The sequence below is a fragment of the Lissotriton helveticus genome, chromosome 7 (genome assembly GCF_964261635.1).
Source record: "Lissotriton helveticus chromosome 7, aLisHel1.1, whole genome shotgun sequence".
Lineage (NCBI taxonomy): Eukaryota > Metazoa > Chordata > Amphibia > Caudata > Salamandridae > Lissotriton > Lissotriton helveticus.
Window position 1 is genome coordinate 1,566,067,434 of NC_136068.1, and position 21,024 is coordinate 1,566,088,457.

A 21,024-nucleotide genomic window follows, 5' to 3' on the forward strand; every position below is an offset into this window, starting at 1 on the left:
GCTTAATCTCTACAATGGCCCCACAATGCTAAGGATGCCTGGCCTCCACCTTGGGGGTGCCCAGGAGTGGACACCTCACAGGGAAAGCCAGAATGGGTTCCACAGCGGTATTCGTACAAGCGCCTTGAGACCCTTGCGGGTGAGTAGTGCGCTATTCAAGTATCAATTTACATACATTTACATTTAAGAGTCTATGAACCAGGGAGATCTTGGTGTAGTGTGGCCAGATTTCCCAGAATTGCCATAGAGTCCTGATATTTGAAAGTGAGCCCATATCCCGGTATTCATATAGGGATAACAGAACATAGCGGTGGCAACTTTTCATGTGTTCCAGTGCGGAACTAGTAGCCCTTATCAGAAAGCAATTTAACTAACTCAGATGATGGTGTAAAAAATTGCTCTTAACTACACCTTCTTGCCTCTTTAAACAGTTTTCTATGTCAATGAAGTCATTCTGAAGCTCTGGGTCGATGAAAAACTGTAGTCCTACTTCTGTGAGTGAGGAGTGTCCCTATTTCTTGTTTCTCTGAGTTTCTCACCCCATCATGGTGGGGAGAGAGGACAGGGCTAGGGACACGTAGGAATATCAGACATGCCCAGCGAAAGGACGACCAGCTTGAGCGACAGCCGGAAAGGCTCACGTGCGTGCTTTCCGTGGCGCCCGCCCCCCTGCCTGGTAGCAGCAGCCCACGAGCGGCGGATCTGAAAGTGGGTCAGAGGCGGCCTTTCAGCTGTGTGTGTGCATCGGCTCCCCGTCCCACGCGCACGCCCACGCAGCAGAGCATTAGCATAGAGCTCACGCTGAGCTTATCCTGCGGGAGTGGGCCCTGCTCGGCAGCGCGCGCCCCCGGAAGCGGCTGCACCTGGCACCGCTTTGCGGGCCCTTCCATGCCGGGTCTTTCTCTCCATCTCCCCCCGCACGCTCTGCGCTCGTAGTGTTGGCGCACCAAGGGATGTGCCATCTTTAACGTAGAAGAAATCTCTCCATATGGCTTCCACCCCACACTCTTTGCTGGCCTCCACATGTAAATAAATGCCTGAACCGTGTGGCTATTTTGTATGATGCTTTTCAGGCCATCTATATAGATCACTTTTAATTTCCCATGTATCCCAAGCGTATTAGCCTTCAGAGGGTCCAGACGTTTAGGCTACATTACACTGCTTTGTGGAATTTTTGAGCCCATACCTACACTGTTCCCATAAGATGTAGAAATCCGGCTGCCCAGATGGCATAGCTCTTCTAACTCTGAATCACATTAATTCACACTTGAAGGGCATCTGAGGCCAAGTGGTAGAATCTGAGCCTGATTGTATCTGCAAATTAGACAAATTGACCCTCCTGTGCCTTTGGCAATACTGATTAGAGTGGCCATCTTGAAATGTGAGGTCCAACAAATGCTCACCTGCCTGTCATCTGTAATTGGTCATGCTAGAGCAGGACCACGCATTGCATCGTTCTTCATGAGTGACGTATGTTGCCATATTCAGCAGGAAATGACTGAAACAATTACTACCATTACTGTCATGCCTGGAGAGCAATCATTCCTCCTTTAAGTCACATGACTGCTGGCATCACAAGCAAGCATTACCTTCTTGTCCATCTTCCTCTCACAGCCCTTACTTATGAATTTATCTCCATACATGCAGAACCTATATATCAAACTCGACTAACTTCCCAAACAAAGATGGCCCCATCCATATGAGTACAAATACCTCACTTCCTGGGTAGGACGTCCCGTTTCATTTTTCTGCAGCCGATTACCATCTTGGCTACATGTATGTTTTTCTATTTTTTCACTTTATTATTTCACACCGGCTACAGTGGTTTGTTTTTGCTTTTGCGTGGTCATGCTAGTAGGCAGGGCATGCAAACACTCAGGGGTTATCTGTGTCCTGCTGAGCAGCATGTGACGTCGGAGATATTCTAAATAGATTATATTTATTTTTTTACATTTTTGTTTTTTGTTTCAAAATATTTCCCTTGGCTCTGCCTGATCTCAAAATGGTGCCTCCACTTTGCCGAGGTGGTGCGTCTTGCAGTTTCTACATGCCCTTTGCAGGCCGGGATCACGCAGCGAAGATGCTGCTGACATGGTTTCCAGCTGACTTTTAAGGAAGTTTATTCCTGTGTGAGTCAGGTTACTGTTTTCATTTTCCAGGTGACTCTAAGGAGTTTGGAGGTATTTCTTTGAGGTCCTGGTAACCCTTTCAGCTTGTTGACTGTTTGGCGGGAGGATTTATCTTTGTCCGCCATGAGCTATTCAGAGAAAATCCCAGTGGCGGTAGGGCCATCTGTGTGGGCATCTCTAACTCCCAATCTCCAGGCCATTATTGCAGCAGCAGTGGAAGCTCTGTTTTGAGCCTGGGAGGGAGCTCCTCCTCCTGGAAAAGTGCCTAGAATGGATCCTTCCATGGATGGGCATGAGGATGACCTGAAGACCCGTTTTGTGCACGGCCCAGATTTGCAGCATGTTCAGGACAATTTGGGCTTTGCTGTTTCAGAGCTGATTTTTTCTCGCAGTATCAGTGGGATGAGGCTGAATCGTTGCTCCTGCATGCTTCCATTCTCAGTGTCCTTAAGAATTAATGGAAGGATGACGAAAAGCTGTCATTTCCTCACTTCACGTTGAAACGTTACACACTGGAGAATTCCCAGCTTCTGTGAAAATTGATAATATCATGGCTGGGTTGTCCACCAAGGTGCTGTGGTGTCGGAAGATGCTCTACCATCTGACACTGTTGACAAGAAGGTGGAAGGGGCACTGAAATGGGCTTACGTGGCTTCAACTTTTGTGGTCCGGGGTTGACTGCAGTACTTTCTGGACTGATGGGCTTAAACTATTCAGATTCATGGGCTGGCCAAATAGTCTTAGACAGATACAGCATAATTTTCAGCAGCACTCCTCGTTACCATTTTTGGGAGATTCATGCTCCTCTCTCCCCAGAGAAGTTACCATCACTACTACACATGATTCAGTTGCTGCTCTAGAAGGCTCACATCATTCCGGTCCTTCCAGGGGAGATTTTCGATGGATAATATTTCCTACGTTTCTTGGTGCGAAAAGGTATCTGGAGAGTTTTGCCCGGTCCTGGACCTGTAGGGGGTCTATCAGTTTATCCCTCATGTATCCATCAAGATGGTGTCTCTCCAGCGGACTCTGCCACTCTTGAGGAAGAGCGAGTTCCTGACTTTCATTGATCTCATGGATGCTTACCTACATGTCTCCATGCACCGTCACAGCAGAATGACTCTGGTTTGCTGTCCAGGCAACCACTACCAGTCCCAGGACCTGTCCTTTGGGCTGGCATCTGCACCATGGTTGTTAACCAAGCTGTTGGCTACTTTGGTGGATATTTTATATTCAGAAGGTGTCCAGCTTTTCCAATATACGGATGACTGGATGATTGCCTCTTGTTCTTTTTCCAAGGCCCACTCAGAGGTTCAAAGGGTAACCACACTGTTGCAGGAATACGGCTTCTTGATCAACTGGAAGAAGTCCTAGGTCCAGCCATCCTAAGCAGTTCTCCTCTTCATTGGGGCATGCCTCCAGATGGGCATCTGGGAGGTCTTGGTGTAGGAGGAGTGCTGTTGTCATCTCTGCTCTCATTTGTCCTCTCCCCTTCTTTGCCCATCGGCTTCTACAAGGACATGGCTTCGCTGTCAGGGGGAGATGTCCTCTATGTTGGCCCTGGTTCCTTGGGGAGGTTGCACCTGTATCCCCTTGTTCACCATCTCCTGAGGCATTGGAACCCATTGTCTGGTGTGTATGAGACACCGGTTCCGGGGTCTCCTCAGATCCGCAGGGATCCCCATTGATGGTTGGACCATGCTCATCTGAGCAAGGGTTTTTCTTTGATTCCCCTTCCGGTTCTGGTTCTCACAAATGATGGCAGTGGGATAGGATGGAGTGCCATTCTGGGGGATTCCACAGCAACCTTCGGTTGAAGGTTCTTCCATCTTCGAATTGGAAGGAGCTGGCAACAGCCTTTAAGGGCTTTTTGTTTTTCCATCCTCTGTTGGTACACACTGCGGTGTGCATGCAGACAGACCTTCAGAATGTCCACTACTTTCTGAACAGGCATGGTGACATGAGTCCCCCTCTGTTTCTCCTTTTCTGGGTGAGTTACCTGTGGGTCGAGCCCCATCTGTCTCTCTTGACAGTCTATCTTCCGGGGAACAAGAATGGGCCTGCCAATGCTCTGGGTCAGACGCTTCCATCCTCTGTGAAGATGTGTCCGAGTCTGACGATCTTTCAGGCTATTCTGGGTCAGTTTGGTCACCCGTGGCTGGATTTGTTCACCACTGAGGAGAATGCCATTCTCCCCCACTTTAACAGCCTGGTTTCGCCTTTGAGAGCTTGGGCAGTAGATGCTCTGACTGTTCCGTGGTCCAGGAGTCTCCATTCCTGTTTTCCTCCCATTCCTCTCCTCCCTTCGGTGGTTCAGAAGGTGGTACAGGATCAGGAGGAGATTATGCTGATTGCCCCGGTTTGGTTGAGGTGCCCTTACTTGCCTTGTATTCTCCAACTGTCTGTCAGGCCCCATTTGGTGTTACTGATACACCCCCTCGCTCGGTCTGCCGCTGGAGATTCTTCACAAGTTGAGGTTTGCGGTTTGGTACTTGAGAGGCAGTCCCTCTTAGACCAGCAGTTTTCTTTGGATGTTGCAGCACTGATCTAGCAGTCCCCACGGCCTTCTACTCTTAAGGCTTATGGCCGCCATTGGTGTAATTTATCTGTCTGGTGTTAGGAGAATGGGTTTTCCTCTTCTTCTTGTGAGCCTGTTGCTGTGTTAGAGTTAGTCAGTGGGTGGCTGTTCAAGCTCTTTGTGAGGCTGTTGGCCCTCTTGCAGCTTGCTTGCCACAGAGTTGTTTTCTTTGGTGTCTGGTTGTTCACTCCCAAGAGCTTCTTTGGGATTTGCCTCTGGTTTTGCAGGGTTTGCATGATGCTCCATTTGAGCTTTGAGATTCGCCTGACTTCAAGCTTTTTTCGACCAAGATTGTTTTTCTGGCAGCCATTTCCTATGGGGGATGGGTTGGGGAGAATGGGGTGTTGTCCTTAATCCTAGTTCATCCCTTCTCCCTAAAGTGGTGCCCTCTTTTAATTTGGATTCTAATATTGTTTTACCTACCTTTTTTTCTGACTCCTGTGTCAGATGATGAGATGCGTTTAAATTCTTTGGATATACATTGTGCGCTTTCAGTGTATTTGCAACGCACTACTATGTTTCGCAAGTTTGTCTCCCGTGGTCTGGCGATGAGGGGTTGCAAGCCTTCTATTTCTCTTGTCCCATTGGATTTAGTTGACAATATCTCAATCCTATTCTTTGGCTAACTGACCTGTCTTGGAGTCTTTTTATGGGAAGTCAACTAGAGGTACTTCTGCCGCCTGGGCAGCATTTAAATGGGCTTCGATTCTGGACATTTGTTTTGCTGCCTCTTGGGTATTGCCCCACACGTTTATGACCCATTCTCATTGCAGTTGGGTGGTGATGTGTCCTCTGATTTTGGTAATGCTGTCTTGAGTCTGTCAGTCCTCCTGCAGTGTAATGTTGTTTGCGTCGTTGCATGACATTTGCTTGTTTTGCTATGTTCATGATATGTTTGTCAAGATCAGTTTCTTGGCTTGGATCCATACTCATGCATAAGGACTGTGAGAGGAAGATGGATGAGGCGGCATTGTCCTGTTAATTACAGGTAAATTTAATTACTCCGAGTCCATGTCCTCCTTGTCACAGTCCGGAGTTCCTGCCCGCCTCTTCCTATTGTTCAACTGGTTTCTTTTGATGCTTAATTATTTCAGGATGTCCTTCCCAAGAAGTGAGGTATGTGTACTCATTTGGATAGGGGCCATCCTGAATTTGGAAGGGCTTCAAGTTTGGTAATTAGGTTCTGCTTGAATGGAGATAGGCTCATATGTAAGGACTGTGATGAGGAAGATATGGACATTCCTATCATCTAGCCAATACCTACAGGCACACGGTCGGTGTGTCCAACTACCCCTTGAGTGCGCTAGGTACTCAAGATGCATGTGCAAGTTTAGTGATTATGCCTTGTGGTAGGTTAGGCAGAGTGCTCTAGAGCGGGAGAGTGGCCATTTCCCACACATATAAAACAAGCAATGTATGCATAGTACAAAATATACTGTAACACAGTAGTTAATAGTACTGGAAAATTTCGGCTAATGTTTATTAGGGTACAAACATGGTTGTACACAAACCTGAGTAAAAGGTGCCAGATATAAGATGCCATTGACAACTCGGCACATGTCAAAAATCTAGAAAATATGAATTTTGAAAATCGCAGTGATATCTGGAACGTTGCAAAACAGTGGTTTGCTAGGTAGAATCATTCAGTCATATTAAAGAACAAGCATTTGTAAGGCCACTAGGTCTGGCCTTTTGTTAATGTTGGTTCTTGGTTATCAATGTGTAGTATGTTGTGTGTTGCCCCCAGCTACCCTAGAAATAAAATCTCTTTCAATATTATGGAAGTTGGGAGGATGGCTCCGTCACTTTGAACAGACTTCATAGGCTGAGTTAAGACTCCAAAAAGTGTTTAGTCAGAAGATGACATTTGTGTTTTAAGTGGTGAACCTAAAAGGCGTACACAGCAAAATATTGCATAATAGATATTTTTGACAAAGCACCAGTATTTTCATTTGATCGTAAGCAAAGACTGTCTGTGCACGAGTACTTTGTAAAAAAGAACCAGCTATAATTTCCACATGTCATCATGACAGCAATGCAAAAATGAATGCACAAAGGTGATTAGTGAACGGCACTGTGTCTATATGACAGGCGGAGGCTTCCACGCATCAAACAATTCCTAAATAAAAAGCCATATATCAGAAATTGCACTGTCGTCATGTCAGCAAAGTAAATACACCAAAGGGTACTCATTGACTTTCAATTAGAAGCTAAACATGATGTCACATCTACAATCTAGCAAAAGGGCTACTTGATCCCCATCACAAAAATTCTAATATGAGCTGACGGGTGACAATATAACTATTCTCATAATGTCATGGGTTTGATGGACAGTCCATTACTTAAACTGCAGTTTCGTGGCACTAGGGTCCACTAGATTTCTGGCCCTGTCCTAGGCGACAATGTGTTTGCCAAAAGAGGAGGAAGATTAGTGTTGGGTGACTTCCTATGAAAGGTTGTGAATGGAAGAAGGCTCTGTTTCACCCAGGCTTCAATGCAGTCAAGAGAATCTGTGAGAGTGGACAGACAAGGGGCAGCTCTTTTAAAAGGAGCAGAGGAGCGTCGCCCCACTTGTATGTCCTCCAGAGCCCCAGAGATGAAAATAAAATGGTAATTCATTACCATTTTATTCTTTATCATCCCGTCCTGAACCGCGTTTCCGGACAGGGCGATGCCTGTTGAGTAGAAGCGCAGAGGTGTGGTGGGAAGAGGGCTGCCTGTGTGCACTGTTTAATGTGCGCATTTTTTGGGGGTCTGCCGTCTTGAGACGGCCATCCTGACAAGCGCACTTTAAACTTGTCAACCCAGTTGTCTTGTCTTAAGACATCTGGGTTGAGAGTAAGTGCAAGCCTCCAGTGCGCTGGGAAGCTCCGAGACAGGCAACTCCCTCCAATCAGGGCTCCACTCTCATGCTGGTTAGCAGCATATGAGCAGCACAAGGATTGGTCGAGGGGGTTTGCTGGGGCCCCCACTGTAGTCTCAGGAGAAGAGGTCCGGAGCTAGGAGGACGTTGTATAACCTGGAGACAGGTGAGTTTTAATGTTACTTTTTAATTTTTTATTTACGCGTGCGCACCCACATATTTTTCCGCCCCTCCCTCCGGAGATGCCAGCTGCCACTGGGACAGGATGCAGGGATCCAACCAAACCTGAAGATACATTTGGTATCAATGGCATGAAAATTTCATTTCACCCCAAGTTTAGACAAAGTTTGCAATAAAGAGGTTATAAGGTAGTTGAAGATAACCAGTGAAAAACGTGGCCTTTGTGAGCTCCCCACCTTCATTCGTCAAAGAGTGGATTCGATCACTGGACTATAGATTCCTTCCACAATCACGTAAACTGACTGTGCAATGGAAGTAGGGATTTGTGTCTTTTTTCTGCACCACTTGCAGAGAGAGGGTGACAGAAAAAGCCGAGGGCGGCAATTGATCAAAGCTTGACTCCCTTATGTGATGAATGACTAATTACGTGCCTTTCAAAAAGCCTTCAAAGGAGGAGGTTATGAATTACAAGCGAGGTATGAATACAAGTAGATTGTAACTGCTCCTCAGGCGGCCCTTAAAACAGAGCGATAAAGACATCAATAGATGAACGGCAGGGCTGGCGGCCAAATCACATATAAAAGGTGCTGCTGTCAGATCTACTCCAACAACAAAAAAACAGTGCCTATAAATGTTTTATTGATGCCTAAATGGGTGGACGCCTTTTGCAGTTCCATGGACCAGTGTGGTGCAAATGTCCACAGAAAAATGCAGCTGGGCCAAAAAGCAAAAAGCAGATTCCTTCAAAAATAAGACGAGTTTACTAAAGCTAAACTATTGTGAAAAGATAAAAGTGTGGTTGATTCAACAGGTGTTAATGAAAAAAACAAGAAATGGCAATGTCACTATGTCTCATCTATGAGAGACCTATTGGCTTTATCAGCGTATTTTTTTTTTGCCATATTGTACAACAGTGTGGCTGCTAAATGTAAAAATAGGAAGTGCTATGACACAGTCAACACTAGCTGCATCAGAGCGCTTTATTTTTTTACTTTCAACCATGCTGCACAGCAGCTGGGCTGCTATACAACGTGGCTAAGAAACACACTGACAAAGTCAATTAACTCTCGTGTTTCTGAGAGCTATTTGGCTTTGTCAGTTGTTTTTGTGGTGGGATGGGAGGGGCCAGCGTTGTGGATATGGTTTGGGAGGGTTGGATAGGGCAAGTAGCAACGTGGGACAGGGTGCAAAGAGACAAGCAACAACATAGCTGGGTGCTACAGCTTGAGGGAAAAAAAGAATTAAGTTAAAAAATAGCGCTATGGCCATGTCACAGAGCTTTTTTTTATGGCCCTGGGGGCAAGAAGAGTAACACGAGGGACTGTAGGAGGATGGCATATCGGGGCTAGGAACACATTCAAGAGAGCTATTTGGCTTTGTCAATGTTGTTTTTGTGGTAGGACGGGGTGTTCAAAAATAGGGAAAAAGAAGAAAGTTAGAAGAAAGCACTAAAAAACAACATTTAAAAAATGCAAATATGCTCAAATAAGAAGGATAAAAAAAACTTTACAAGCATTAGAACATATTTCTTCAGACTTTGATAAATAAGAAGTAAGGCATAACCATAATACATCTCTATTGATCTCCAGTTGTACAAATGGAAGATAAGATATGTCTAATATACGACTATGGCATACCAAAGTCCAGCCACTAAACCAAGGTTGTTTCCATATTTTTGCAGTTAGACAAGATAATCTGTAATGCAGTAGCGTTCAGAAGGTCTGCCAATTTTCCTTTGGACTGCCACGCAGACCAAGGTTCGATAGGTTCCCAGAGAAGAATATATATTTTAGTAAATGTTTTAGAAACAGCAGGTTTTGGTTATCTTTTTCCAAACTAAGTTATAATCAAAAAATGTAGCTTTAAGAGAGTCAAGTAGTTTTAAATGCCAAGTTAAAGTGTCAATAAACTTAAACTGCACGCACAGGCCCAGTGGTGGCAGCCCTTAGGTTTCAAAGGCTACTTCTGTGGGTGGTACAAGCAGTGCTGCAGGCCCACTAGTAGCATTTAATTTACAGGACCTGGGTATATATGTATATATAATACACATAATACTTACCATTCATACTCTAAATACCTACATTTAAATGTAATTTTTTATACTACGAGTATGCCTTCACCTTTTAATGCATTTACAATGAAATTAGTTGTAAAGGCATCTGTGGTGAAGGCATACTGGTTGTTAAAAAAATAGTTGTAAAAACATTTGTTGTAAACACATTGTTGTTGTTCAGCCTTCATTGTAAAAGCATCTCTTTATTCAGCCTTCCTTCTAAAGGCATCTCATTGTTCAGCCTTCATTGTAAAGGCTAAATAATAATGGTTCTGACCAAAATACACAGTGATATAGTATTTCTTATTGTGTTATTTAAAACATCCGTCCCTGTCAGGGTACAAAGACAGTGGTACCTATACCAATGTAAACAAAACACACTGACCACAATGAAAATTAAAGTAAAGTTTTAGTCATATACTTTCATATTGTCTGAATTGTATTAAAACATTAGTTCGCAAAAGGCTGTCCTACAACTGCACAGTCCTGATGAAGACCCGCACCTGATGCGCACAACCAGCGCATCGCATCCAAGGGTCGAAACGTCGACGCATTTCTCTTTCATGAATCAACTATACAAAATCTACTAGGACCGAAGAATTAATTGTTGTACCTATTGGATTATTGCATACATAGTTGATTTCGCTACGAATTCTGTGTGATTTGACATCTTTGTGTGATGTTTTAAATGTATATCAGTCCTACACAAAATGTATGTGGTTTATATGTTTTATGTTTGTTTTGACAGCAACACTAATGTTTTAATACAATTCAGAAAATATGAAAGTATATGACTAAAACTTTAATTTTCATTGTGGTCAGTGTGTTTTGTTTACATTGGTATAGATACCACTGTCTTTGTACCCTGACAGGGACGGATGTTTTAAATAACAGAATAAGAAATACTATATCACTGTGTATTTTGGTCCGACAGAACCATTATTATTTGTTCTATTACCCACACAGGTTCTGAGGGTTACAGGGTCACCCCATTATATGTAATGGTTAATTGTAAAGGCATCTCGTTATTCAGCCATCGTTGTAAAGGCATCTCGTTGTTCAGCATTCATTGTAAAGGCATCTCGCTGTTCAGCCTTCATTGTAAAGGCATCTCTTTATTCAACCTTTGTTGTAGAGGCATCTCATTATTCAGCCTTCGTTGTAAAGGTTGTTTCCCGGTTCAGATACATCTTGTTCTGGCTGCAAAGAAGATCACTCAGTCGACCGAACCCAAAGATGCTATTACAGTTTTAAATTGTTCAGTCATTTATTCACCCAGCACACTCACCCAAAAACAAGGGTTCCACCCATGTCAAACAATGGGAGAGTTGTGGATGTCCATACTCTGTGTCCTTTTCCAGATGATCACCGTGATGGTTTAGTGTGCAGTCAATGACCAACTGGTTCTCTCTGTTTTTTAAACAGCAACTCGATAAAGACAATGGAGTGATTTCAGCGAGCAGTCTCTGCTCCACAGTGGAAGGAATAGTGAAAACAGCCCCAGGCCACCAGATTACTCAAGGTTTAGACATAGAGTCTTGAGAAACTAGTATATGCAGGCTGTCAGCTCAACCAGGGGCAAGCACACATTCAGACTGCCATCCTGTCCATCCAAACACACAGCATCCCAAATCAACACCCTTCAGTCGTAACAAACAGTGAAACGATCCTACATATGACACAGACTTGAGGATAGGCCAAGAACCTCACATGAGTACCTGAATAGACCTTTCAAGGCATTCTTTCTGTTGATGGGCAGGTAAAAAGGCGCGCTTTAATGAACTGCTATTCTTCCATCAATCACCTCATCGCATACAACAAAGGGGGAGGAGCCACCCTTCCTCAGGTTGCAGGTTGACATTGGGCGCACTTTGTAGTTTTTCCAATTAACAGAATGTTTGAAACTGGAACACCCCAGTGACATTTGGATGAGCAGCAGATCTGAGGGGAAATATCAGGGAGGCAATAGAAAAAGAAACAGGGAAGCTTGGCACCGCCTTTTCAAGCCATTCTGAAAACCTGTTACCTATATATGAAATTAGTGTACCATACTTTGCTATACACTCCTTTGACCATAGTTTACCTACCTACTCGTGTTTGGCCCTTGTTTCTCCTTGTTTTCTCCTTGTTCGGACTTATCTGCTCTTAATTTTTGCAGTACCCTTATTTGACTTTAGTTTTTATGTATTGCTCCAAATATGTGTGTCTCTAGATTCCTATGCGGTGTTCTACACTGGTTTGTCCTGAGTTTCCATCTTTGCTGTTCACCTGATTGGTTTTAGTTTTCCATGCTCTTCTCTACAGTTGTTTGGACTCAGCTCTCATAATTTTCCCTAAATTTGTTTGGGACCTGGTTTCCCATACCTTCTTCTATGTTTATTTAGCCCTCGTGTTCAAGATTACTTGACACCCTTTGACCCAAGCTAACCATACTGTGTGCTGCCCTTGTGTGGCTCTAGTTTCACATACTTTACTGAATGTCTGGTGGCTCTTTGGACTAATGCATCCACTCCAGATCTCTGTGTTTGATTTCTCGGTCATAGGTTCGATTGCCAGCATGCCTTTTGTTATTCCAAGGTTGATAAAATAAGAGTTGGGTAATAAGAAACATCTGTTATTCAGTCCCAAGGGTTAGCGTGCTCTTTACAAATACACATTGTGTTATAACATGTATAGCATGATTAATCGTAGCTTCCAATGCTTTGTTCAATACCTGTTGTCCTTAATTTTCCATACCTTGTCCTAAACCCATTTGCATTTAGCTAATCACACCTTTTCCTACACTTGCCTGGCCCCATTTCCTCTGTCTTTGTCTATAAACCATGGAATCCTAGCTTTGCTGTCCTGATCTACACTTATGTGGTTACGATTTTAAATTTAGCTCTACACACGTTTGTTTTTAAGTTCCACTCTGCTTTTGTTGGGTCTAAGTTTCCAATACTTTGTTTTACACTGATTTGATCCCAGTTTACCATATATTGCTAGTTTCCCATATACTGCTAGTTTCCCATACATTGCTCTGTCTCTTCCCATCTTTCTGCTTGTCATACAGATTTGTGAAGCGCACTACCACCCGGGAGCAGGATCGTCTCAACAGCATTATAGCCCCCAGGCAAAGCAGAGCACTGGGCCCTGCCTACACAACCACTCACAGGAATAAAAATGTTTAAGGGAAAATTTGTGTTAAATTCTGGTCTGTTCATGGGGCCCTTGGACCACTGTCCAGCGTGCTCTTGCGTTAAGACAGCACTGTCCGGGAGGGTATCCATTTGCTTGTTATGTACATGTGCAATAAATACCTTTTCACTCCCCTTGCTCAGGGTCGGATTGGGATCACAATTTGGCCCGGGCACTGACGAAAAAAGTGGCCCACGTTCAAGGGGCGTGGCATACATTTAAGGGGCGTGGCCTACAGTTAAGGGGCGTGGCCCACATTCAAGGGGCGTGCCCTTTCATGAAACACTATTTGGTTACTCTTTGAGGTCTAATTCGTAGAGAAATATTTAGTAAATTAAGCCCTTTAAAGCTTACAGAGCAAGTAACATTAGTAAAGACTAGGAGCACTGCAGGTCTGATAACTGAATACTTACATGCAGTCTTAACGCCCTGCACAAGGTCGTTAGATACTCTTTCCCAACCAGCTAATCATCACATAAATCAGAAATCTAGTACAAAGTCAAGGAGAAAGGGTAAGACTGGAATCTCTGGGAACAGAACATGTAATAACAAAAGTAAGAATTCACAAATGAGGAAAAGGCAGTCTGGGGTGTAAAGAATGCTGAAAAAATGTATCTGTACAATCTAGTCATACATTTATTTCACAGCCAGCAAGTGATGTCTATATACAAAAAACACAGTTTTATTCACATCTGTTGCTGCCTTCAAGTCTGGGCCATGAGGAGACTGAGGATTACTCAATTAACCATGAAAATGATATAAAATCTGCAAAAAGGAATTCTAACCTGAACATGCTAGAAAAGTTAATTCTTCTGCACAGAGAAAGAAGTGCCAAGTTTGCAAATTTTGCTTAGGCCTCGAACAAGGCCTAGCATAGAATGAGGCTAAACAGCTCTCTTTTGAGAAATCACATTACATGAAGTCTTAGACATGTCCTGAAATCAACACACAAACATGTTGCCACATTCTGGCCTAGGACCTAAAATAGAGTGCAGTCAGACCTACACACTACAAACAAAAACGAACCAAAACTTACTAATTAATATGTTTCGCATATAGAGAAATATGCCCCTTGTCTGCATTTTGGATGAGGCCTTTAAAATAAAGTTACATTATTAACTGGCACACAAATGAATCAGTAAATTGTGCAAAGAAATGGTAAACAAAATGGTTCCTACCGGTTCCTTCTTGCTTCAGAGGAAGGGATCGGCTAGCAACACATTGCATTTCTGGGTGCTGGATGTGGCAAGTCAAGTAAACCTTTGAGGAAGACCTACTGAACTGAGTCTAGTGCAGTATTTTCTGGATTCGGTGGGATGACAATTGAGGCACACTCGATGTAGCTTTGAGTACTTAGCTACTAGCTTTACTCAGCCTACTTTGGTCAGCCCTGTGGAGAGTGGGATGCCAAGGGGATTAGATGGCCCCTCTTGAGTTAGAGCTTGGCAGTGTGGTGCATCTGGTTACAAGAGTAACCAAATAGAAAAGGCAGGGTGAACACTCTGTAGTTCTGTATGGGAGTGTCAGGACTAGGGTGACCAACTGGCATGGGTGCAAATTCAGGATGGGGAGTGTAAAAATTCAGGACAAAGGCTTAAAATTCAGAACAAACCTTCTGGACAAAAGGTACGTTTTACAGACCCATCAGAGGAGGTTGCGCATTAGTATGTAAGTAAGTAAATAGACAACCATTTAAGCACTAGTCAAAATAAGTTTATATCAGGTTGAACCAATCGTGTACTTCACGGTTTTTCGGTATGCACGCAGCTTTGATCAACTGTGCAGGTCTTTTTGTGATATTTCATATGATAATAATCTATATATATGGTTACAGCACTGGGTTGTCCAGTCTGATATTTTGTTTACAATTCATGGTTCTGAGCAGGAATGTTTGGTGAGAGAAATGGTCGGGAAGATCTGCTTGTATAGTCATTGTGAGATGTAAAGTGGCAAACATAAGATGCCGCTAATCCAGATCCAAACATATCCAACCATTTGCAAACCTATCCATCATGTATTCTTCCATCCATCATTTCACTCATCCATCCCTCCATCCACCCTTTTACTCATCCACCCATTATCCACCCATTCATCCACTCTTCCACCCATCCATCCATTCACTCATCCATCCATTTACCCTTTCACCCATCCAGCCACCCTTTCACTTACTCATCTATCCACCCAGTCACTCACCCTTAGACACATTCTCCCTTTCAGTCATCCACACATCCATCCTCACTTTTTCTCTCCATCCACCCTTTCACCCAATTCATCTCTTCACTCATCCATCTAGCCATTTGCCCTCTCACCTATCCAGCCATCCTTTCACTTTCTTATCCATCCACCCAGTCACTCATCCTTCCACCTATTCACCCTTTCAGCCATCCATTCTCCCTTTCTCTCTCCATCGACCCTTTCACTTAGCCATCCATCCTTCCTTCCATCCACCCAACTATCCATCTACTCATCCACTCATGCATCCATCCATTGACCCTATCACTCATCCATCCTTTCAATCATCCATCCATCCATCCTTTCACTCCTTCACTCATCTATCCAATCTTTTGCCCATGTACCCTCCCTTTCACTCACTCATCCATCCTTACGGCCACCCTTTCACACATCTGTTCATCCATTCACACTTTCACTTATCAATTAATCAATCCATCCATCATTTCACTCATCCATCCACCCATTCTCTCTCATCATCCATTCATTCACCCTTTCATTCATCCATTCACCCTTTCACTGATCCATCCAGCCATCCCTTCACTTACTCTCTCACCCACCTTTTCACAATAATTGTGAGCTGAGCCTTTGTAAGCAGTGTTGCAGACAGAAGAGACTCATCAGGAACTCACCACTCGCTGTAGTTCCTAAAGCAAAGGGAGGCGTTCAAGATGCCCCTGCACATAGTCAATCTGAAACCTTGGAAGTCATGAGTCATGCATGATGCACAGTGCCAGGCCCTGAGGTGTCTGTGACATGGTGTTGTTTCCAGGGCTTTAAGTGGGATGACAAAACTGAGGGGTCTCTCCAAAGGGGGTGTTCAATGTAATTATGGGCGTAGCTTAAAACACCTAAGCTACAAATCTGTGCTTAGCATAGTGTGCCGCCCGACTGGTATTTTGCTGCTTCTGTCATTGCGTTCAGATATATAATACAGCAAGTAATGTTACACCTACAACAAGCCAGAACTATAGGTTTTGTCAATGGTTGTTAGTTGCATAAAATAGAAAAGCTGCAACCATGACTTCCTTGAATGTAATATTGAAAATGCATCAGTTCTAAAATGACACCGAGAAAGAACTATAACCCTTTTTTAAAAAAACTTCTTGCACGGGGGACGGGGGGGGGGGGTGGAGATTGTGCGCTTTCAAAACATCACCTGGCCCCCACAGCCAGACCCATTCTTCCTCGCCCACTGTGCCCTGAATGTGAGGGGCTGTGGGCGAGGTGTTAAGACTATCACTGTTTTCCAGGTGGCGTGGGCCCCAGGGGGGCCATGGTGAAAATGGCTCAAAAGGCCTGAGAAACACCTGGCCCCCAGGGAGGCCGATTCTTGTAAACAATCACCCCTCCCCAGCCCAGCCTCAGCGTGATTGCTTTGCAGGGCAGGGGGTGCAGTAGAGGCCACAGCTGATAATCGCTGTATGGCCTGCACAGTGAAGCGCTTTCATTTCTGTCTCTGTCTCCGTGCTGTGGGCCGTTTTTTTTCTCCCATTTCCCAGTTGACAGAGAGCAGACAGCAGAGAGCACTCTCTGTGGACTGGGAAAGGGGAGAAAAAAAACGGCCCACAGAGGGCACTGAAACAGCGGCCCTTCGGCCGATTCCCGAATGCCCGCAGTGCCAATCCGCCCCTGCCCTTGCTCACTGTTATCAGTGCGGCCTCCATCTGCTTTTTGCTGGGGACCTATAGTTCTCCCGTCTTCCTCGACTTTATCGAGACTACGTTCGATGCTCCATTCAGCGTTTCCTTTCTTCTTATTCGATTCCCACGCCGCCCCTTTGTAGTCCTGGTTCCTCTCCCATCACCCTCCACTCTCCCACGGTCAAGACCATAATTGAGACCATAATTGAGACCTGAAAGGGTTTGATTGTGCCCTTGGTGTTTCAAAGCCTCTGGATGCTTCCTGTGGTGCTGAGAGTGTGACCTGCTGCTTCACCCTCTGCCTTCCTTGTTTGAGTAATTACTGCCCGAAAGAGAGGGCGGGCCCATGATTCTAAGCTCCACCAGTCCCCCTGCACTTACCCCCAGTGCTTTAATTGGAAATAGAAAAGTCATGGTGCTCCCTATCCAGGGCACCTGTATCCTCCTGAAAAGTTCCTGTACTCTCCCCTTAAATGTATCATAGCTATCTTGAGGAGAGCAGGTCATTTGATTACAAAACCAGAGGCTACCATTATGCATTATTCCTTTAGTGCAAATCCACACAGCCAGTATTACATCTCAAAGAACACTATTCCAAAACAGAATACTGCTGGCACAGACTTGCCCTTTCATACTAAAGGAGTGGATGTGCTCAGTACCGGACAGTACCGGCCCACTTTAATCACTGCCTATTCCACACCTCGGATGCCAACAGTGGCTATCATAACAAAGCAGTCAGGGCACCACACCCACAGTGACGGAAAGGGGGGAGTTTGAAATGTGGGGCTCCGCCTGGTATTCTGGTCTGGGGGCTTTGAGACAGTGTCTGTGTTCAGGATTCACCTTGGTTGAGCAGATTCAGGCATAGGTATATGCACCCCCCTGTGCACATCCTCCGCAAAGCATGAAAGGGTCCTTTTTAAACAATCGCGGACCCTCCTTCGACAGCCCCAGTGGGCAACAGAGAAGAAGGCGCGTGATCAGCACATACAAACACCTTGCAGATTTCAACAACAAGAAATAGTTTCTAGCTAAAACGGATCAAAAGTTACTAAAAACTCTACCATTTGTGTTGCCACAAAGTGGCAGGCCTTTTGTCACATAGAGGCAGGTCATATGTCGTTACTCGTTGCTATATTTAGGCGTTAAACTGATATTAATGACTGTTGTTCAAACAGTGTTAACTTCTAAAATAAGAAAATAGTGAAGTAAATACTTCATCAAAATGTGCAGCATTAGGATGCATAATTTGTCTTTTCTTGCGATTAATTTTGTTAACATGCTGCATAACTTCAGGTTCTCTGCTCTATGTCTATATCTTTTTGCAGTGCAGTGTAAAGTAGGAAATGTGTTTAGAGCCCGCCGTGTATTTGTCCATACTCTCCAGTGTCCCTCCTTAGCATTACAGTCCTGACTTTCAGATTTATAGCAATCAATCATAAACATTTGATAGCAGGTATAAATGTAAATCTTTAAGGCCATCTAGGTGGAGTGAGACGTGGGTGCGTCGGCGGCATCTTTCCTAGCTCCCAACTGAAGAAACATCTTTTATCAGCATGTTCAAAAATAGTCATTTTGAGTTTGGAAACTGCACACCTCGGCCCTAATCCCGGCTTCATCACGTGTTAAAAAGCCATGAGATTTTGGACAAATTGAAGCATTGCCTGCCCCTCAGCATGGCTAATATATAACAAATGATGTTAAAACTCTCTGCATGGCGTTCTTTCTTGCTTTATTCCAGTACAATGGACTCTACGAACTCTGCCCCATCACATCAGGTCTCTGTAATCTCGTTTAACCCTGACGGTATAAAATGTTCTCTGTAAAGCACTCCACGGTATTCGTTTCAATTAGTTCTAGTGTTCTGGTGAAACTGGGTCTTGCTCCAACAAACGACTGAAAGGAGTTAAGCCAAATCAGTTTATAATAGTTCAAAAGTGTCTCAGTAGTAGGCATGCAGGGTAAATCGGAAGAAAATTGATGTGCAATTGCAAAAGTTGTCTCAGTAGTGAGATAGTGGTTGGGGAACGGCTATTAACTAGTGGTATTTACTGATTCTGCAGTCAGCAATTCTAAAATACTGTGTTAACTTATATTGTGGTTTGTTGTTTATTACATTTAATTCTTCCACGAATGCTATTTTCTCACTACTTAGTTTTCAATAGAGTGAGTGCTAGTGCCAGGGGCAGCCGCTGCCAATCCGAGGTAGATGTGAAAAAAATAATAATACAAATATAAACTTACGTTTTCTGCTGGCCACCGCGATCTTCTGCCCCTGCGTCGCGATGCTCCTCTGCTCCCATCCCGGGCACTACAATTCCCATGGGCACAGGCTCCCAGACCCCACCCAATCCCAGCGCTTCTCCCAGCATGAGAGAAGCACTGGGATTGGGTGGAGCGGGCTAGTTGTGCGTTTCAGCAGGATCTGGGAGCCTGTGTCCCTGAGCACTAGTATATCTCCAAGGAACAGCCTGGAGGTATCCAAGTGCGCATGTCGCTTTGGCCAGCCATGGATGGCCGGCCAAACCGACATACACACTTTCAGCACCTACCACCACTCCCTCCTTGCTGCTGGTGCTGCGGTCTGGCCCGGCCCCGCCCTCGACTCGGCACACTGGAAGTAAAAATAAAATGACAATAAAATAGTTTTATTGTCATTTTGCTTTTCTTGAGCACTGTGTTTACTTCATAAAATATCAGCCTCTCTCCACCTGGCACCCTGAACAATTCCCTCCAATCCCTGGGCTTCCAATAAAACCCCTTCCTCTGCATGACGCGCCATCTTTGTAGGGAACAGCTTGTGGCTTAGGTAATATGCGGTTAAAAAGTAAAGTAAAAGTAAAGTCCACATTTGTAAAGCGCACAATCACCCGTAAGGGTCTCTAGGCGCTGGGGGGCCGTCGGGAAGATTAAGCGAGCTATTGCCCAGAGTCACATGGTGCTGGGCTAACCTGCCGCCGGAGCTGGGGATCGAACCGTGGTCCCCAGATTCCAGCGTCAGCCGCCCTGGCCGCGGCGCCACACCTCTTCCCTCCATCTCAATGACTGTGATTTGTCCCCGGCTCTATTAAAAAAATGAATGAATGAATGAATGAAACCACTTGCAAAGCGCAAACAGCTACTCCCGAGAGAAGTGTCCCAGCGCTCGTGAGGTAACAAACCTGAAATCTGGTCCCAACAGATCGATTCTGGTAAACTCACCAGAGTTAAGACTCTTTGTAAACAAAGTCTTAAGGTGTTTTCTAAAAATCAGAAGATTTTGTTGGGAGCGAAGCTAGAGCGGCAAGGAAATCCTGGTCTTTGCAGTTAATACCACTGATGAGCGTCCTCCTGATCTAGATTTTTTTAATCTCGGGATTTTAAGCAATGACATATGTTTGAATCTTGGATCTCGTGAGGGATTGAAGAAGGAGAAAAGAGATACCATTGAGGTTTTCCTGACCAACAGTCTTATGGCATAGACATAAAGCCTTAAAATAGCATCTCTTTTTTACTGGTAGCCAGAAAGGTGTTTGTGTATGGTGAGAGATGGCTGCACTCCTTTTTAGTCCTAGGACCATACTAGAGGCCGCATTTTGAAGAGTCCATACTCTTTGAATGAGACATTTAGGAGGGACAACCAGAAAAGCATTAACCTTCTGTAGAATGTTTCGGGGACCGATTGGCACATTTATCACTATGCTCCCATTCTCTCCATCCTTAATGCTTTGTTGTATCTCTGTAGCAGTATCTATTGGCACACCTTTCACTGTATTCCTGTATCCCTCCATCTCCTCCTAACCCCCATCATCCACTGAGCCAGACTTGCATTCACATGCCCCATACTTTACAAAAGCATTAGTTTAATTAGACCTTCTATAGTCTTTTATAGAAAGGGTGGGAGTAACCCAGGTTATTTTATGTAAAGTAATTACATGAAACTGTCATAAAATTATGTAAAATTATGCGAGATGCAATTGGGTAAAACATAAATTCGAAAATGAAATTTCGAGTTGATTTTTGGTTGCTAGCATTTGGATATGCAGGTTTGCTCTCTCGAATTACACGAACAGCCCGCTCAGGGAAAACCTCTACTTGAAATGTGTGTTGACTGCCCAAGTTAAATGAACTGTTGCTAGCGTTCAAATCACTGCTGTTCTATTTCTGATTTGTTTGTTCATGCGCAAAAATTA

At 44.4% G+C, this 21,024-nt stretch overlaps 1 protein-coding gene across 3 annotated transcripts in view; it reads left to right on the top strand.

Annotated features, from left to right (window-relative positions):
• Positions 1 to 21,024, top strand: part of TTYH1 (tweety family member 1) — a 271,334-nt gene that overhangs the window by 29,396 nt on the left and 220,914 nt on the right. The window lies entirely within an intron of this gene.